This window comes from Trachemys scripta, chromosome 16 (genome assembly GCF_013100865.1).
Source record: "Trachemys scripta elegans isolate TJP31775 chromosome 16, CAS_Tse_1.0, whole genome shotgun sequence".
Lineage (NCBI taxonomy): Eukaryota > Metazoa > Chordata > Testudines > Emydidae > Trachemys > Trachemys scripta.
Window position 1 is genome coordinate 20,248,153 of NC_048313.1, and position 20,282 is coordinate 20,268,434.

At 43.7% G+C, this 20,282-nt stretch overlaps 1 protein-coding gene across 6 annotated transcripts in view; it reads right to left on the bottom strand.

The window, feature by feature from the left end:
- ATF7 (activating transcription factor 7) overlaps positions 1 to 20,282 on the bottom strand; it is a 119,300-nt gene that overhangs the window by 81,191 nt on the left and 17,827 nt on the right. The gene's annotated exons all lie outside the window — the stretch shown is intronic.

The following is a 20,282-nucleotide window of genomic DNA, read 5'->3' on the forward strand; positions in this document are numbered from 1 at the left end:
TGGTGCTCCATTTTACAAGGCAATAATCTGGCTCCCTAGTGGGTAAACTACATGGCTGATGGCAAGGGTAGTTTATCACAGATTATAGCCAAGGATAACAAAGCACTCTGTCCTATTATGCTACAAGTGAAGCTATTCTTATTAATAAAAAATAAGAGTAAATAAAGTAACCCCCACCACCTCAAATTCTAGAAATAATGGTTCCATCCACCCACTGATATTTTTATAGCTGGATTTTAAAAAGCTATAATAAAGAAAATGTTATCTCTTCAGGGGGTTTACTGTGTGAACGTGTTCTGACTGTTCATTTTGCTTCCAGTCTCTCTCTCCGAGTTACGCTCTTGGCTGCAGAAAGCCGACATGCATCACTGGAGCCAAGAACAGAAATGGAACCAGAATGCAGCCAAAATTAGTTCATTAAAAAAATAAATAAATAAATACACACTTTGTTTATATTTTAAAATTTCTAACCATGTAAAAACACCTCAGTAGTACTGAGAGGGTGGAGAGAGTTATTTTTAGGAACTATATGGAAAGTACTCTAGTGGTGCAGCAAAACAAGACTTGGGAGGTATGTGGGAGAAGTTTGCATTTTAATGGGAGCTAAAGATGGCTTAGGGGTGTAAAGGAATAGCCTATCTGAAAGGACTGATGAGATGTGGAGCTTTCCCCTCCCTAGCGTGCTTGATCAAATCTTGCCCAAGTTGGTCCTGGCTAAAAACTGTTCCCTATTTAGCAGCCTGGGTGAAATGAGTGGATTGCAATTCTGTTCTTTCTAAAGCGTATCTACAAAGTCTGCTATCACAATTTGGACTACGTTTAGATTTATTAAGCAAATGAACTCTAGGCCCTATATAAACATGAAAAAACAATGGGTAAATAGCCTCCAAACAAAAATATAACGGACTGGCAACAAGGGTGCTTCATAATTTGCAGATAAAATGAGGTTAACCACAAATATTAGCTCCCTCACACACACCTTCCAGAAAACTCAGGAAGTTAAATGGGCCTTGCAGAGTGCACTGAAGGTTAGTTAACAAGCTCAAAAGATCCTAGAGGAAGCAGATTGGCTTGGGATTTTGTTTGTGGTTGGGGAAGGAGAACAGTTCCAATGGCAATGGTCCCTCACAGAAAATGCCCTGCTAGCAGTCCCTCCTTCAGAAACCACAGGATTGTCAGCTCAGAGGCTTCTCCTGATCAGAAAAACCCCACGAGAGACTCAGCTGGGAAGCAAACTGCTTAAGACTTTATAAATCAACAACAACATTATCTTAAAATTGTACCTGTAAATTAATATAGATTCTGGAGCACCATCGTAGTACAAAGCATGAGTTTTCTCATGGATCTGAAGATTAGATCACTGTCAGGAGCTCTCTAGGCCATAATCTCGAGTGGCAAAGGCATGGCAGATAACAGCAAGAGGAGTATCTAAAATATGTCAGAAGCCTCAACAAGCACAGATGCGGGAAGGGGCGGGAGAAAGAGAACAAACCTGTCTCGGCCACATCTGTCTAAGATTCCAACTCAGACCTCAAATTGTTAACTTGAGAAACCAAAAGGTGAGTGCACTCCCTCTAATCAAGGGGGCTCATCTCCACCACTGAGTTTCTAACCAGAGTCTACAAACATCACCACAATCTTCTCCAGACTGATCTTCAGCCAGCTAGCCCTCATTCTAGACCTAATCTCATTCAGGCTTTGGGTAAAAATCACTCATATGCATCAGATGACACCACAAAATGGAGATATAGATGCGAGTGTTATCAACAGGGGTGTTATCAACAGCATATTGAAAGCAGGATAAGTCCATGCTTCTTCAATAACTAACATGTATACAAAGCCTTCAAACAGGAGGAATGACAATGTCAAATGACACAGTAACGTGCATGTCTGCCCCATGCTCATTCACTCAGAGCAACTCTCTGAAATCTAGAAAGAAAGGAGCAAAGCGACCAGACAAACTCCATTAGCCCCAGCTAAGGACTAGAACCATCTCCCCAGAACCTTGTGGTCAGCTGTATCAAAGGAAGCAGATGGATCTAAAAGAGCCAACATGGTCAATTTATCTTTGATTTCTTCCTTTAGATACATAATGCAACTGATGCTGTTTCTGTACCATAACCAGATCAGAAATCTAACTGGAGTGAAGGAAAAGTTAAGACTCCCTCCAAATCCTGCTAGAATTGCTTTGTTACCACCTTTCCCAGAAGAAGGTAAATTTTGAAACACGATGGTAATTTGGAAGGACTAACAGTATCAAGAGATGGTGTACTAAGACAAGACCTAACAATTTCCTATTCAAAGGAAGCTGGTACCCTGTTCTTCCAAAAGGATGTGATGGTATTCACCAAGCATAGTCCCAGTATATCCAGCTAGTTTTTACCAACCAGGAAAGACATAGGACCAACATGCAGTCCAAAGACTCCTCAGTACCTCCAGACATTAGGTCAGCAACCATTTTAGTGTGGTCTATGGACTCAACCCAAAACTGCACATCAGGTATTCCAGATTTCTAATCCCTGGTTAGACAATAACTTATGTGGTCTTTGACAAGTTGATTCCCATCTTCATGCTTCAATTTCTCCATTTGTAAAAGGAGATGCACTCTGTGAAGCAAGGGATGGTTAACAATTAATGTTTAAACATCACTTTGAAGATGTTAACTGCTATGATTGCCAAGTCTTCAAGCTGTTAATCTCAGTACGAAGGATTGTATGCCTAGGGAGACCATAAAAAGCAACAGAGTGTCCTGTGGCACCTTTAAGACTAACAGATGTATCGGAGCATAAGCTATGGAGACTATGCTCCCCTCTCAGAGAGCCAGGGGTTAGGTACACTGGTGAGGCTGCGTAGGAGGGGAGATTGCATTGTCAAGACAGCCATGGGGAGTGAAGTCCTCTGTCAGTGCAGTGGTGAACTTCATCAGCAATTTTAGACAACAGGTTTTGGAGCTATTAAACCATTGAAGAAAGAGCAATCATGTTGTGATAACAGGAGAATGGCAGACAAGGAATGGATGAAAAGGTGGCATTAGTTATCTTTTAAAGTTTTGCAAAAATCCACCTTAAAACAAGGTGAAGTTACTGAATGGTGAAAGGGTGAAGACTTATGAAGTTAAAACTTTAACACAGTTTGGGGTTTTAAATGGAGCTGCATGGTATACTTAGCTATGAGAAGTGATTTTTCTAATAAAAAGTCTATTAAATTTGCAGGATAATAAGAAGGGCTGCTCTAATTTACAAGGCAAAAATCCTTACTTTTCCTTAATTAATGTAATGTCAGACATCTGTCACTTAAACAGCTTGTTTCCTCCCCCAATACTTAAGATTGTGGGGCTCTCTTCATTTGGTATTTATGCTTCCAGTTCACATAAAAGCAGTTTATGACATTAAAAAAATAAAATAAAATAAAATCAGCAGACACTCTTGTGGCTTTGATAAAACTAATCAAAACTGAGGAAAAAACAAACACCGTATTTCAGGTTTCCCCCCCAGACACTTCTGACAGTGTAACAAGCAGCTCTGTTTAAAAATTTGAAGACTTGTGCACTATGAGAATTGCAGTTAACGGATCTTGCAAGATATTAGGAGGATTCATTTTGTCCCTCAAAAACTATTAACTGCTCACTCACTAAGAACAATAACCTGCATGTAAATACATGTACAGAGATTTATATCACATTTAGTCAGGATAAATTGCTTCAATAAACTCTATTCTTAAGAAAAAGGCAGAATAAGCAGACGACTGGATACTGGGATAACAGCATTTTTATTCCTTTTCCCACAGTCCCAGGACCATATTTTGCTGTTTTGATTATTTTTAGCATGTTTGAAAACACAACGTAAAGCAAAGAATTAGATTATTGAATCATTCTTTAAAATTCTGTCAGTGCACTTCTGAAGAGCATCTGCCACCTCATGGAAAGTTTTGGGAAAAACAAAACCAAAAAAAACATTCTACTGAGGACATGGCTACACTTGTGAGTGAGAGCGCATTAAAGCAGCCCAGTGCGCTTTAACTCACAACCCGCCCACACTGGCAAGGCACATAGAGCGCTCTGACTCCGTAGCTAGTGCGCCCCTGGTACTCCACCTCAGTGAGTAGAATAATGTTTGATGCGCCCCTTCTGGAGCGCCGCGGCCTGTTAATGCGCTCTGATCGGCCTCCAGAAGCGTCCCACAATGCTTGTGCTAGCCACTCTGGTCATCAGTTTGAACTCTACTGCCCTGCCCTCAGCTGACCAACCATCAGACCCACCCTTTAAATTCTCTGGGAATTTTGAAAATCCCCTTCCTGTTTGCTCAGCCAGGCATGGAGTGCTCTCAGTGAATCTTTCCAGGTGACCATGCCTCTACGCACCAGGCAAACCCCAGTATGGAGCAATGGCGAGGTGCTGGACCTCATCAGTGTTTGGGGGAGGAAGCTGTCCAGTCCCAGCTGCGCTCCAGCCGTAGGAATTACGATACCTTCAGGCAGATATCAAGGGACATGATGGAAAGGGGCCATGACCGGGACACTCTGCAGTGCAGGGTTTAAGTGAAGGAGCTACCGCAAAGCCCACAAGGCAAACAGCCGCTCCGGTGCTGCCCCCGCAACCTGCCATTTTTACAAAGAGCTGGACGTGATACTTGGGAGTGACTCCACCTCTACTCAGAGTACCACCATGGACACTTCAGAGCCCAGTCTAACAAGGCAGGAGAAGCAGCAGCAGCAAAGCAGGAGCAAAGGTGCTGAGGAGGGGGAAAGACACCCCGGCATCCCTAGATGCATGCAGCCAGGAGCTGTTCTCAAGCCAGGAGGAGGGTAGCCAGTCATGGCGGCTGGTGCTTGGGGAAGGACAAACACTAGAGGAGGTTCCCAGTAAGCGGTTTTTATTTTGGGAAGGAAGTTATTCGGTGCGGGCTCTTGGGGTGAGGAGAATTAGGGCTGCACGCACGCCTAGATGCAGAATAGGGCATTGATGTGCTCTCTCTCACATCGCGGTAACCGGACTCCGTGATCGCTTCAAAAGGTCTCAGCCAGAACTTGGGCAATGTGCTTGTGCGGGTTTCGCAGGAGAGCCACTGTGATCCTTGTCCGTGAGGGGCGGGGGGGACCATTGCTGCACACAGGCAAGCTGCATATGGGCCAGGGTGGAAGCTGCACTGTAGTAGAAGACTCTCGCTTGCTTCCCAGGTCACCCTCAGCAGCAAGATATCTTCCAGGATGAACCCCTGTGGAAAATGTGGGGATAGTGTTCAGTATAGGGGCCCCCTGCAGCTGTTGGCTCTCCCCAAGGCACAGAAACCCAGAGGACAGTACAGTCATGAAAGAATCAGTCCCCCTTGACCCATTTTGGGGTTCCTGTGAGTTATGTGCACTCACTTGGGAACGGGCTAATTATGTTATTGTGTAGACTGTGCTTGCCCTGCTTAAGTATGGGGGAAATCATTGCTCTGTCTAGTGTGAACAATGCTGCTTCTGTTAAGTGTTGCATTTTGCCTTTACAAATGCAACCTTGAGATCTCAGCCCTCTGTGTTATCACCGGCTGAGAGGCTGCAAAGAATCAGGAAGAGGCCACGTAGAAGCAAAAAGGACATGCTGCATGAAGTCAAAAAGTGCAGGAGTGGCGGGAGAGTGAAAGGAGGGTCTGCCAGCAGAATGCGGAGCGCTGGCACCAAAGCACGGAGCGGCTGATAAGCATCATGGAGTGCCAAGCGGCCTCGATCCAGGCGCTCGTAGCCATGCAGGCGGAGCACTACTGCACCCTTCCCCCCCCATTGAAGCCCTTGTCCCAAAACACTTTCCCTTGTGCCCCCATGTCACCTCCAACCCACTTTCACAAATATCTGGGTTCTTATCGCCACCAGCTGCCTCCAATACCTGTAGCTTCACCACCCAGCCCTGAAAACTACGACCCTTACCTACCGCACTCAACCCCCATCACCATGCAGTATAGCCATCCGGAAGTGCAGCACTCATTGCACAGCACTCCAAACAGGAAGGCTGATTATGATAACAGGACATATGCAAATCTGACATTGTACCGTTCCCCACCCCACCCCCTTGGCCTGTTTCCCAAACAGTTGTGTTTCTTTTCAATAAATGGATTTTTTTTTTGCGTTGAAAACATTCTTTATTATTGCATACAGTAAAAGCTACCTTAGCCCAGGAAAGCAACAGGCACTGCAAGTCAGTGCATCATACGTAGCAAACACTGGAACCACTGCACTGCACTCCCATGCGGGGCCCCAGACATTACTGGTGGCTTTCAGCCTCAAACTGCTCCCTCAAGGCATCCCTAATCCTTGCAGCCCTATGCTGGGCTCCTCTAATAGCCCTGCTCTCTTGCTGTTCAAATTCAGGTGTTGAACCTCTGAGTTCCATGCCTGAGTGAATCTTTCACCCTTCCCAAATGTTATGGAGGGTACAGCACGCGGATATAACCGCAGGGATGCTGTTATCGGCCAGGTCCAGCTTCCCATACAGAGAGCACCAGCGGCCCTTTAAATGGCCAAAAGCACACTCCACAGTCATTCTGCACCAGCTCAGCCTGTTGTTGAACTGCTTCTTGCTGCTGACAAGGCTCCTTGTGTAGGGTTTCATGAGCACGGCATTAAAGGGTAAGCAGGGTCTCCAAGAATCACAATGGGCATTTGAACTTCCCCTACAGTGATCTTCTGCTCTGGGGAAAAAAAGTCCTGGCTTGCAGCTTCCTGAACAGGCCAGTGTTCCGAAAGATGTGTGCGTCATGCACCTTTCCGAGCCAGCCTGCATTAAGGTCAATGAAACGCCCACGGTGATCCACAAGTGCCTGGAGAACCATAGAGAAATAGCCCTTCTGATTAATGTACTCTGAGGCTAGATGGGCTGGTGCCAGAATTGGAATATGCGTCCCATCTATTGCCCCTCTGCAGTTAGGGAAACCCATTTGTGCAAAGCCAGCCACGATGTCATGCACATTGCCCAGAGTCACTGTTCTTCTGAGCAGGATGCCATTAATGGCCCTACAAACTCAGTCAACTTCCCCCACTCCAAACTGGTTAGCGACCGATTAGTAGCTGTCTGGATTTGCCATTTTCCAGATTGCAATAGCCACCCACTTCTCCACCGGCAGGGAAGCTCTCAATCTCGTGTCCTTGCACCGCAGGGTGGGGGCGAGCTCATCACACAGTCCCATGAAAGTGGCTTTTCTCATCTGAAAATTCTGCAGCCACTGCTAGTCATCCCAGACTTGCATGACGATGTGATCCCATCACTCGGGGCTTGTTCCCCGAGCCCAAAAGCACTGTTCCACGGTGGTGAGCATGTCTGTGAATGCCACAAGCAATCTCGTATCAGGGGGTAGCCGTGTTAGTCTGTATCTACAAAAACAACAAGGAGCCTGGTGGCACCTTAAAGACTAACAGATTTATTTGGGCATAAGCTTTCATGGGTAAAAACCTCACTTCTTCAGATGCACTCTCAATCTCAAGCAATCTCGTGTCGTATGCATTACTCGAGTTGATATCATCGGAGGCCTCACTGTCACTTTGGATCTTAAGGAATAACTTGACTGCCAAATAATGATGTGCTGACGAGTCTGGCCAGCATATTCCTCAGCAGTTCGGGCTCCATTCCCGCAGACCGAAAGGGAAGACAGAGCACAGTACAAAAAACGTTGAAAGATGGCACCAATTGTGGACGGAAGCAGAGGGATTGCTGGAATGTGAACCGATGCATCAAGACTGAGGGAAAAAACAACTGAGGAGAGAGTTGGCAGTTTTTCAAAGGGACACTATTAAGGGCCCAAAAGCAAGCTATTCCGCTGGTTAGGAAAGATAGAAAGTGTGGCTAAAGACCTCCTTGGCTTAAACACGAGATCTTGCATGATCTAAAAGATAAAAAGGAGTCATAAAAAAATGGAGACTAGGACAGATTACAAAGGATGAATATAGGCAAACAACACAGGAATGCAGGGGCAAGATTAGAAAGGCAAAGGCATAAAATGAGCTCAAACTAGCTACAGGAATAAAGGGAAACAAGAAGACTTTTTATCAATACATTAGAAGCAAGAGGAAGACCAAAGACAGGGTAGGCCCACTGCTCAGTGAAGAGGAAGAAACAGTAAGAGGAAACTTGGAAATGGCAGAGATGCTTAATGACTTCTTTGTTTCGGTCTTCACCGAGAAGTCTGAAGGAATGCCTAACATAGTGAATGCTAATGGAAAGGGGGTAGGTTTAGCAGATAAAATAAAATAAAAAAAAAAAAGAACAAGTTAAAAATCACTTAGAAAAGTTAGATGCCTGCAAGTCACCAGGGCCTGATGAAATGCATCCTAGAATACCCAAGGAGCTAATACAGGAGGTATCCGAGCCTCTAGCTATTATCTTTGGAAAATCATGGGAGACGGGAGAGATTCCAGAAGACTGGAAAAGGGCAAATATAGTGCCCATCTATAAAAAGGGAAATAAAAACAACCCAAGAAACTACAGACCAGTTAGTTTAACTTCTGTGCCAGGGAAGATAATGGAGCAAGTAATTAAGGAAATCATCTGCAAACACTTGGAAGGTGGTAAGGTGATAGGGAATAGCAAGCATGGATTTGTAAAGAACAAATCGTGTCAAATCAATCCGATAGCTTTCTTTGATAGGATAACGAGTCTTGTGGATAAGGGAGAAGCTATGGATGTGGTATACCTAGACTTTAGTAAGGCTTTGATATGGTCTCGCATGATATTCTTAATCGATAAACTAGGCAAAAACAATTTAGATAGGGCTACTATAAGGTGGGTGCATAACTGGCTGGATAACCGTACTCAGAGAGTTGTTATTAATGGTTCCCAATCCTGCTAGAAAGGCATAACGAGTGGGGTTCCGCAGGGGTCTGTTTTGGGACCGGCTCTGTTCAATATCTTCATTAACGACTTAGATATTGGCATAGAAAGTACGCTTATTACATTTGCGGATGATACCAAACTGGGAGGGATTGCAACTGCTTTGGAGGCAGGGTCATAATTCAAAATGATCTGGACAAATTGGAGCAATGGTCTGAGTTAAACAGGATGAAGTTTAACAAAGACAAATGCAAAGTGCTCCACTTAGGAAGAAAAAAAAATCAGGTTCACACATACAGAATGGGAAGAGACTGTCTAGGAAGGAGTACGGCAGCAAGGGATCTAGGGGTTATAGTGGACCACAAGCTAAATATGAGTCAACAGTGTGATGCTGTTGCAAAAAAACAAAAAACCAAAAACAAAAAAACCAAAAACAAAAAAACCAAAAACAAAAAAACCAAAAACATGATTCTGGGATGTATTAACAGGTGTGTTGTGAGCAAGACACGAGAAGTCATTCTTCCGCTCTACTCTGCTCTGGTTAGGCCTGAGCTGGAATATTGTGCCCAATTCTGGGTACCACATTTCAAGAAAGATGTGGAGAAATTGGAAAGGGTCCAGAGAAGAGCAACAAGAATGATTGAGAACATGACCTATGAAGGAAGGCTGAAAGAATTGGGTTTGTTTAGTTTGGAAAAGAGAAGACTGAGAGGGGACATGATAGCAGTTTTCAGGTATTTAAAAGGGTGTCATAAGGAGGAGGGAGAAAACTTGTTCACCTTAGCCTCTAAGGATAGAACAAGAAGCAATGGGCTTAAACTGCAGCAAGGGAGGTCTAGGTTGGACATTAGGAAAAAGTTCCTAACTGTCAGGGTGGTTAAACACTGGAATAAATTGCCTAGGGAGGTTGTGGAATCTCCATCTCTGGAGATATTTAAGAGTAGGTTAGATAAATGTCTATCAGGGATGGTCTAGACAGTATTTGGTCCTGCCATGCAGGCAGGGGACTGGACTCTATGACCTCTCGAGGGCCCTTCCAGTTCTAGAATCTATGAATAGACAATAGTATAACACCTCACCCTTCTCTAGCATGGTTCATCCAAGAAATTCAAAGTTTGCAAAAATCAATGCTGAATGCTGGACATTTTTTCCTGTGAAATATATGGCTCTCCATTCTTAGGGACTGTTTGTTATTTTTGATACCGAGATGAGTGAGGAAAAATCATTTAAAATGGTTTCTGAACATGCCAGAAGGCAAGGTTATCCATTAAATATCAGGCTTACACAGAAGATGTGTGTTTCGGGTAATGTCGACGATGAGCCAGGCACTTTCCAAACAGAAATAAGACACAACCCCTACTCCAAGGAGCTTACAATTGAGACCAATTCCAAGCTCTGCCACTGACTTGCTCTGTGACCTTGGGCAAGTCACTTCCCACCATGTGTCTCAGTTTCTCCAGCTGTAAAGTGGAAATGATGCTTACCCACCTTTGTAAGCACTTTGAGAATTGTGCATAAGTAGTATTACCACGGCATTAACTACTTTTTCACACTATATAATAAAGTTATAGATTTGGCTCCACAAGGAAGTTTAACAAAGCAAAACCTTCACTAATTCAAACTAATGACTGCGACTCCTCGCACATTAACACATTAGAGCAAAGAAACACCAAAGATACTGCATCAAAGTGCACTCTGCTCATGTATTTGATGTGTGTAATATGAAAATACTTTATTGCTTGCCATATTGAAATATATTTTGTGAATAATGAAGGCTTATTAAATGAAGACCTCCCAAACATTCATATTACATTTTCAGGAATTTCAAGATAAACTATTGGGGTTTTTGGAAGAATTATTAGGTTTGTGGATTAGTAGAGTGAGAATTAGCAAGACTCGACTATATTTAGATTTTCCAAAAATTCAGAGTCAGGAGTGTAAGGGTTTTGGTGCAGGCACATCTATTTTGTCCATCTGCACACCACCTACCATGCTGTGATTACTTAATACACTATAATTCAGTCATGAGGCCCAACCAAAATGTGCTTGCAGAACACAACTTACCAAAAGTAAAAAAAAAAAAAAAAAAGTGTTGGGAACTAGAAAAATTCAACCAAATCAAAGTATCAAATTGTGAATCACAATAGGACAGATACAACTTAGAGAATTTTTTCACTTGACCAGAGCTCGGAGAGCTGAGAAGGACACAGACTTGCTTTGGAACTGGATCACTTTTGAAGCATTTGAGATCCCACACCTGAAGATGTATAGTGGAACAGACAATACAAGAACCTAGGAGACAGCCTTGGAGGGAGGAATGTCACTTATGGGAGTGAATTTAACAGTTCTAAAGGCTTTGATATAGGTTGCCAGGAGCTAAACAATCTCTCATGCTTAGCACTTTTGTAGTAGTTTATATCTTCAAAGCACTTTAAAGAAATGTGCTAATCCTAGCGACACCCAGGTGAGGAATGTGTTCCCCCATTTTAAGGAATAGGTCTAAACTAGGATACAAAGATATATTTTTAAAAAATGCTAGCTAAAACATTTTAAGTAACATGTTTGAAAACTAGTGTAGACAGGGCAAGCTGTATGTTAACACGTTACCTGGTTGCAACAAATTCTAGGGTAGACAAGCCCTTATTGGGGGAGGGGGAAAGGTGGAGAGGTTAAGAGTTTTGCCCAAGGAATTAGAATGCTAAGGATCCTGACTCGCGGTCCTGTGCTCAGGTCCCCTCTATTTACAGAGCACAGTATACGGTAATGTACACTTTATCTCCCAATTCTCATGAACAAGGGAAGAGGTAGGTCTTTTTAAACACAGCTGTAACTAGCATTAGTTGGCTATAGAAAACTCTTCATTGTTTATCTCTTCTATATTTCAGGGCTGGTCTACACTAATGCGGTAAGTCGATCTAAGTTACGCTAGTTCAGTTACGTAAATTGAAGTAGACATAACATAGGTCGACTTACAGCATTCGCTACATTGATAGGAGATGCTCTCCTGTCGACATAGCTTCTGCCTCTTTGGGAGGTGGAGTACAGATGTCAACGGCAGAGCACTCTCCCATCAAGTTAGTGTCTTCACCAGACCCACTAAATCGACACCGCTGCATCGATCACAGCAGTGCTCATTTAACCAGTAGTGTAGACATGGCCATTGACTGCTACATCAATACAATTTCTTAGGTGGGGGTTAAGTAAAGTTATAGGTCAGAGAACAAACTACACAGGTTTTTCAGATGTCTGCTTTGCTTCCTATGTTGCTTCAAAGGTTGTTGTGTTAATTGTTTTTGCCCCCAAAGAAAAGAAATCATAGAATATCAGAGTTGGAAGGGACCTCAAGAAGTCATCTAGTCCAACCCCCTGCTCAAAGCAGGACCAATCCCCAACTAAATCATCCCAGCCAGGGCTTTGTCAAGCCTGACCTTAAAAACCTCTAATGAAGGAGATTCCATCACCTCCCTAGGTAACCCATTCCAGTGCTTCACCACCCTCCTAGTGAAAAAGTTTTTCCTGATATCCAACCTAAACTTCCCCCACTGCAACTTGAAACCATTACTCCTTGTTCTGTCATCTGGTACCACTGAGGACAATTGATCCATCCTCTTTGGAACCCCTTTCAGGTAGTTGAAAGCATCAAATCCCCCCTCATTTTTCTCTTCGGCAGACTAAACAAGCTCAGTTCCCTCTGCCTCGCTTCATAAGTCATGTGCTCCAGCCCCCTAATCATATGTTGCCTTCCGCTGGACTTTTTCCAATTTTTCCACATCCGTCTTTTAGTGTGGGGCCCAAAACTGGACACTACTCCAGATGAGGCCTCACCAATGCTGAATAGAGGGGAATGATCACATCTCTCAATCTGCTGGCAATGCCCCTACTTATACAGCCCAAAATGCTGTTAGCCTTCTTGGCAACAAGGGCACACTGTTGACTCATATCCAGCTTCTTGCCCACTGTAACCTCTAGGTCCTTTTCTGCAGAACTGATTGCCTAGCCACTCGGTCCCTCGTCTGTAGCAGTGCATGGGATTCTTTCGTCCTAAGTGCAGGACTCTGCACTTGTCCTTGTTGAACCTCATCAGATTTCTTTTGGCCCAATCCTCTAATTTGTCTAGGTCCCTCTGTATCCCATCCCTACACTCCAGCATATCTACCATTCCTCCCAGTTTAGTGTCATCTGCAAACTTGTTGAGGGTGCAGTCAACACCATCCTCCAGATCATTAATGAAGATATTGAACAAAACCGGCCCCAGGACTGGCCCTTGGGGCACTCCGCTTGATACTGGCTGCCAACTAGAGATCGAGCCATTGATCACTACCAGCTGAGCCTGACGATCTAGCCAGCTTTCTAATCACCTTATAGTCCATTCATCCAGCCCATACTTCTTTAACTTGCTGGCAAGAATACTGTGGGAGACCGTATCAAAAGCTTTGCTAAAGTCAAGGAATAACATGTCCACTGCTTTCCCCTCATCCACAGAGCCAGTTATCTCGTCATAGAAGGCAATTAGTTTAGTCAGGCATGACTTGCCCTTGGTGAATCCATGCCAACTGTTCCTGATCACTTTCCTTTCCTCTAAGTCAGGGGTCCCCAATGTAGTGCCCGCAGGTGCCATGGCGCCCGCTGGGGCATCTAAATGCGCTCGTGTACTGGCCAGTGGAGGAGCATCCGCCGAAATGCCGACAAGCAGCATCATCCAGAGGCGGCGCCGCTGAAATGTTGTAGCTTTTCAGCGGCGACACCTCTGGATGACGCTGCTTGTCGGCGGCGACGCCTATTGACGTTGCCGCTTGGTCCTCCATGGCTCATCATCTGGTGCCTGCCAGACAAAAAAGGTTGGGGACCACTGCTCTAAGTGCATCAGAATTTATTCCTTGAGGACCTGCTCCATGATTTGTCTGGGGACTGAGGTGAGGCTGATGGCCTGTAGTTCCCCGGATCCTCCTCCTTCCCTTTTTAAAAGATGGGCACTACATTAGCCTTTCTCCAGTGATCGGGGACCTACCCCGATCACCATGAGTTTTCACAAAGAATGTCTGTATGCCTCACAATGAAGGCAGACAGAAATGGGAAAGTGGGGAAATAGTAGGTTCTGTGAAGAGGGAATGGGGTTGAGTCAGGATGCAAGGGAGACCGAGGAATAAAGGTTTGGGTGCTCCCTATTCAAGGCCACAGCCTGTGTCCTCACACAGGACCCCCAGCACATAACCCTCTTCCCCTCCCTCAATCCCATGTATATCCCTGGCCTCCCCCAACTCTATCAGTGAATTCCCCTGCCACCCTGCACATCCCTCTCACTTGCAAGTAGTTAGAAGCTGTTTCAGGTAGAACCCCAGGTTCTGCGTTTCCTTGGTAGTTTTCAGTGGTTTTACAACCATGTTTTCATCTAAAATAAATAAATAATTCTTTACCACGTGGCTGTGAAACACTCTCACAAAAATGTAGGGAACTGTGAAGCTAACTATATACAAAAACTGTCATATGTGAAGTTAAAGAAAAAAAAAAAAAAAAAAAAAAAGTACTTTTGTCCTTGTCTACGTTGGCCAAAAATGTGTGTTTTTCAATTAAGTTAGCTTTAATGGATTAAACTCTCCTCCAATACCTGTGCAGACAGAATTTAACACCTTTAAAACTGAATAAGTCAATTTACGTTATTGGTAGACTCTCCTCAAGCTAGAGCACAATTAACCCAAACAATCTGGTCAAACATTGAGAACCACTGGTGTAAACAACCAGGGGTACGTGTACCCCTGGGGGTACACAGAGGTCTTCCAGTGAGTAAATCAACTCATCTAGATATTTGCCTAGTTTTACAACAGGCTACGTAAAAAGCACTAGCGAAGTCAGTACAAACTTAAATTTCATACACTTATTTATACTGCTCTATATACACTATACACTGAAATGTAAGTACAATATTTGTTTCCAATTGATTTATTTTATAATTATATGGTAAAAATGAGACAGTAAGCAGTTCTTCAGTAATAGTGTGCTGTGACACTGATTTTGTAAGCAAGCAATTTAAGTGAGGTACGCAAGACAAAAGTCAGGCTTCTGAAAAAGAGGTACAGTAGTCTGGAAAGGTTGAGAGCAACTGGTCTACACAATTGATTGGCGTGGGGGGAGGGTTGTTAATTTCAACTAATTTAACTGAAAAATAAGCATTTTTGCCCATGTAGACAGGGCCTTATATGTCTCTCATAACAAATGAAAGGGAAAAGGTGGCAGAGAGGGAGAGGTGTGATATAAAATGACATCTCCCCTTACTTTAAAAGTTTAGGCCATGCCTACCTTCCAATTATGTCAGTAAAACTTATGTTGCTCGGGATGTGAAAAAACAAACACCCGAGTGACATAAGTTCTGCCGGCATAAGCGCTCGTGTGCACAACACTATGTCGGCAGGAGAGCGTATCTGGCAGACATAGCTATCACCACTCGTTTAGGTGGTTTCATTATGCTGACAGGAGAACTCTCCTGTTGGCATAGATCCGCTACAAAAGCGATCTTACAGCAGTGAAGCTGTATTGGTATAGCTGTGATGCTGTAAGCTTTTTAGTGTAGACATGGCCTTCATTATACAGCAAACTGAAGTGCTTATCACGCTACTTACTTGTGATGAGAATCATATTTGGGAGATTATTGAAACAAACAAAAATGACTCCTCACATCAGTCAAAAAGTTCAAACAATTATTTTTCAATAAGTTTAATGCCGCAGTGATTAGGCCTCAACTGGAGTAGAGTATCCAGTTTTAACTGCCACGTTTCAGAAAAGATGTGGACAAATTGGAGGAAGTCCAGAGAAGAGCAACAAAAAGTATTAAAGGTCTAGAAAACATGACCTATGAGGGAAGATTGAAAAAAATGGGTTTGTTTAGTCTGGAAAAGAGGGGACATAAACAGGTTTCAAGTACATTAAAAGGTTGTTACAAGGAGGAGGGAGAAAACTTGTTCTCCTTAACCTCTGAGGATGGGACAAGAAGCAATAGGTTTAAATTGCAGTAAGGACGATTTAGGTTGGATTAGGAAAAAACTTCCTGTTAGGGTGGTTAAGCACTGGCATAAATTGTCGAATCGCCATCATTGGAGGTTTTTAAGAGCAGGTTAGACGAACACCTGTCAGGGATGGTCTGATAATACTTAGTCCTGCCATGAATGCAGGAGACTGGACTAGATGACCTCTCGAGTTCCCTTCCAGTCCTACAATTGTATGATTCCATGTCAAAGTGCTAATCAGCCCATGAATTTGGACATTAGCACAACCAAGTGCTAAGTTTCCCACTTTATTTCAGTCCAGATACTGAAGTAGTCCCAAAATGTGCTCACTAACTCATTAAAAAACAAAAACAAAACATTTTATCCTACTCTAGACAGACCCTTAGGGGTAAAATTTAAACCAGGCTTCACAGGAAATTAGATGTACAGAACTTATTGACAAGAGGAATGAAAGGCCAGTCTGCCACAAGGAAAATTCATCCCCTAAAAACATGCTGGCATCTCCTGGAAACCTTTAAGAAGCTGTTCTATGTAGGAACAGTTTCTCATATATCATGGTTTCTGTATTTTTTCTTATTTTTATTGTAAGTGTGAAATAACTTTGAGCCTCTCCAAATATGGGATCTATAAAGTACTTTCAAAATTATATTATATATATATATATATATATACACACACACACACACACACACACACACAAAGTTTTACAGATGGGAAAACCACGACAGGGAGTTTAAGCAATTTGCCCAAGGCCACAGAGTGAGTCAGTGGTTTTTGTTGGCAACATCATAGTCCCCCTCACAGCAACCGACTATGATCTAAATCCTGGTGGATAGTTGTACAGAAGACAGCTTTCTTTTCACATGTACAATCCCCTCCCCCCCGCCCTTCCCCCCAACCCTGAAGCACTCCTCTGACTCCCCAAACCTTTCAGAACTAAGCTATAAACTAACTTTCTTGTTTGTGAACTCTCTACTGACTTGTTCTACCCTGAACTCACAAGACCTCAGAACTTCTGTTCTGGACACACACTAAACTATAGGATTCTAAACTCAAGGCCTGTGCTTCTGACCCATGCCCTTCCTGGCTTGTAAAGGAGAATCATGATCTACCAGAGTATCAGAGGGGTAGCCGTGTTAGTCTGGATCTGTAAAAGCAGCAAAGAGTCCTGTGGCACCTTATAGGCTAACAAACGTATTGGAGCATGAGCTTTCGTGGGTGAATACCCACTTGTTGCATCCGACAAAGTACTGCTTTTACATGATCAACCAGAGCCACTCATGATCAAAATACCCAATGCCCCATTCAAGGAAGGAATCTTCCCTTTCTCCTTTAAGCACCCAATAGCATGATCAACAATGAAGAAACCCATCCTGGATACATTGATTCTGGCCAACGGCCGCCCAGTATAAGTGATCTCTCTCCTGCCATCCATCACCACCCTCTGACAAACAGACTAGGGACACCATTCCTTACCCATCCTGGCTAATAGCCATTAATGGACTTAACCTCCATGAATTTATCCAGTTCTCTTTTAAACCCTGTTATAGTCCTAGCCTTCACAACCTCCTCTGGCAAGGAGTTCCACAAGTTGATTGTGCGCTGTGTGAAGAAATTAATGGGCAGCAGGTTTAAAACAAATAAAAGGAAGTTCATTTGCTGGCCCCTAGTTCTTATATTATGGGAACAAGTAAATAACTTTTCCTTATTCACTTTCTCCACATCATTCATGATTTTATATACACCTCTACCCCGATATAACATGACCCCATATAACACGAATTTGGATATAACACGGTAAAGCAGTGCTCTGGGGTGGGGAGGGTGCGGGGGGGGGGCTGCGCACTCCGGTGGATCAAATCAAGTTCGATAGAACGCGGTTTCACCTATAACACGGTAAGATTTTTTGGCTACCAAGGACAGCGTTATATCGGGGTAGAGGTGTACCTCTATCATATCCCCCCCGTAGTCTCCTCTTTTCTAAGCTAAAAAGTCCTAGCCTCTTTAATTTACATCTCTGGAGATATTTAAGAGTAGGTTAGATAAATGTCTATCAGGGATGGTCTAGACAGTATTTGGTCCTTCCATGAAGGCAGGGGACTGGACTCGAAGACCTCTCGAGGTCCCTTCCAGTCCTAGAATCTATTAATCTCTCCTCATATGGGACCCGTTCCAAACATTCCATTCCTGAGCAAGCTCAAAGAAGCTACCCAAAGGCCAACTTCAAGCTCATTTAGCTGAAGTTAATACCCTAGACCAGAAAAACTGGATTCAGGTCAGGACCTGGAATTGAAACCACCTCAGTGGCCTAACAAGTGGTCTCCTGTTAACGGACAGAGGGCAAACATTCATTCTCATCCTCCTGGACCTCTCTGCAGCTCTCACTGTCAACCATGAGATAGGCAAGACAGCACTGAGAGGTATGGCAGGGGTCCAGGCTAATGCGCTAAAATGGTTTTGAGTTCTTCCTGGGGGAAGCACCCCATGGTGCTTTCCCAATGATGGGAAACAGCAGTTCCACTACTAGACCCCTCACTTGTGAAGTTCCAAAAGAATTAATTCTTTATCTGGTCTTATTCAACACCTACATGCAGCCACTAGATGAACTGGTCAGATGATATGGACTACCTGTCACACCAAGAATAGGCAGATGACAGAACTCTACCTATCATCACATATGACCACTCCATGACCGAGACCAGATAGCCCAGAGTTTGGACAAAATCAGCTCGTGGATGAAGAACAGCTGGTTGAAACTGAATCTGAGGAAGACAAAGGTGATGCTGGTGGGGAGATGAAAACATTTTGAAGAGTTTGCAGCCACAATACAGTCTCCTTTCTACTCTCTCTCATGGGATGGAGTCTTCTAGCCAATCTTGGCAAATGATGACCTGGCTTCATTTATTCACACCTTTGTCACCTCTTGGCTGGGTTACAGCTACACAATATACCTGTGCATGAAGTCTTCAGTGCTTAAGACCTCCAATGGTACAAAATGCTGAAGCACATTCTCAGCAACACTGGCTACTGCAAACACATCAACCCTGTCCTCACTGGCTTCCCAGGGAGAATCAAATCAAGTTCCCATAGAGTATCACCTAAAATCAACAAAATAAGGTAAAGTCTATGCCGTGTCCCTATTTTCAGGGTACTCAATGGCCTGGGGTCAAGGTAACGAAACAATAGCCAACAGCTCCATGTAGCCTTTTAATTTTATTTAAATTGAACTTAGTAATTTTTTATTAACTACCATGGGTTCAGTTCTTCTTGCTACAGTTTCAAGCTCAGAGAGAATATTACCTCTGGTGCTCTTCTCAAATTTGGAGACACTAGGAACACACAAAGTCCAAGTATGTGTGTGGTCACTATCCATGTACAACATCTTATCTGTACCACAAGTTTTATTAAAGCAATAAGTAAAGTTGCAATTACTCATGCATACATAAATCTTAAAAATGCATGCAATGACTAAGGCCACGTCTATAACGTACACTGCTATCGCTGTACAGATACAGCTGCGTCGCATCTGGTGAAGACGCTGTATGCTGATGGGAGAGAACTCTCCCATCGGCATTAAAAAACAAAAAACAAAACCACCACACCCCTCTGCAAGCGGTAGAAGCTATGTCGTCAGGAGAAGCTCTCCTGACGACATAGGACCTGTGCACACGAATGCTTATGTTGGTGTAACTTATGTCACTCAGGGGGTGGTTTATTCACACCCAAGTGACATAAATTATGCTGACATAGGCTATGTCTACAGTACAGCCTAAGTCTGTTGACACAATGATAAAGTGAACTAACTGGTTATATCTGCGATGAAGACTAGTCAACAACTTTGTTCTCTGGCACAATGAAACTTTCAACATTAAAGATAAAGCTTGAATTTGTGGGAGACAGAGCTTTCTTGAAGCCAGCTCTAGACTGTGGAATGAATTCTCACAGGAACTAAAGACCATCACAGACCTCACCATCTTCCACTCAATGCCAGGCACATCTTTGACCTTGTCTTCTCTAAGGGTACATCTACACTACAGGGGGGAGTCAATTTAAGATACGCAAATTCAGCTACGTGAATAGCGTAGCTGAATTCGACGTATCGCAGCCGACTTACCCCGTTGTGAGGACGGCGGCAAAATAGACTTCTGCGGCTTTCTGTCGGCGGCGCTTACTACCACCTCCGCTGGTGGAGTAAGAGTGCCGATTCGGGGATCGATTGTCGCGTCCCAACGGGACGCGATAAATCGATCCCCGAGAGGTCGATTTCTACCCGCCGATTCAGGCGGGTAGTATAGACCTAGCCTAAGGAGGGTGGGCGGGTGTTTAAAACGTTCCAGAGCAGAATACTCACTCAACTGCACTTACTTCTCCCGTCAGTGGAAAGGAGAAGAGAACAAACATTTTAGTCACATTGCTTAATGTACTACTGGAAGGCCCTTAGATACTTTGGTGATGAGCACAATATAAGAACCTACACAGAAGAAAAT